Genomic DNA, 480 nt, shown 5'->3' with positions numbered 1-480 from the left:
ATGGGGAAGGTGAGGCCAAAGTTAGTAGATAAGCTCCCGGCTTGTGTGAATCTCTATGGTTTTAATATTGATTCATTTCACCGCAAGCTACAGTAAAAACTCGAATAGGTTCAAGCAGTTGAGCAAAAGCTGGCCCTTATCCAGGAAACAACTAGAATGCTAAATTCTCGAATGTAGACTGCTTTTTTATTGTATACATTTAACATTCAACAGTGCTTCTCATATTTAGACATAGCACTTCCTATGCCATACTACCCATCTGCAAAATCCCAAAACTTAAGAGTCAGTATCATAGATAAATACTAGGAGAAAGGCCATGCTTAAGGAAATTTGTCCAAACCGAAACCAAAACCCCAGTCACTGAATTTGGTGGAAGTGTTCGGTGACCCACGAGTTTGTGCCTGAATCAGTTGCCAAACAGGGGAACTATACCTACCTTTTGATGCCTCTGCATGGAGGTCCTTCTGGGAGGCATCTGTT

This window comes from Acinonyx jubatus, chromosome C1 (genome assembly GCF_027475565.1).
Source record: "Acinonyx jubatus isolate Ajub_Pintada_27869175 chromosome C1, VMU_Ajub_asm_v1.0, whole genome shotgun sequence".
Lineage (NCBI taxonomy): Eukaryota > Metazoa > Chordata > Mammalia > Carnivora > Felidae > Acinonyx > Acinonyx jubatus.
Note: the sequence above shows the minus strand (reverse complement) of the source record.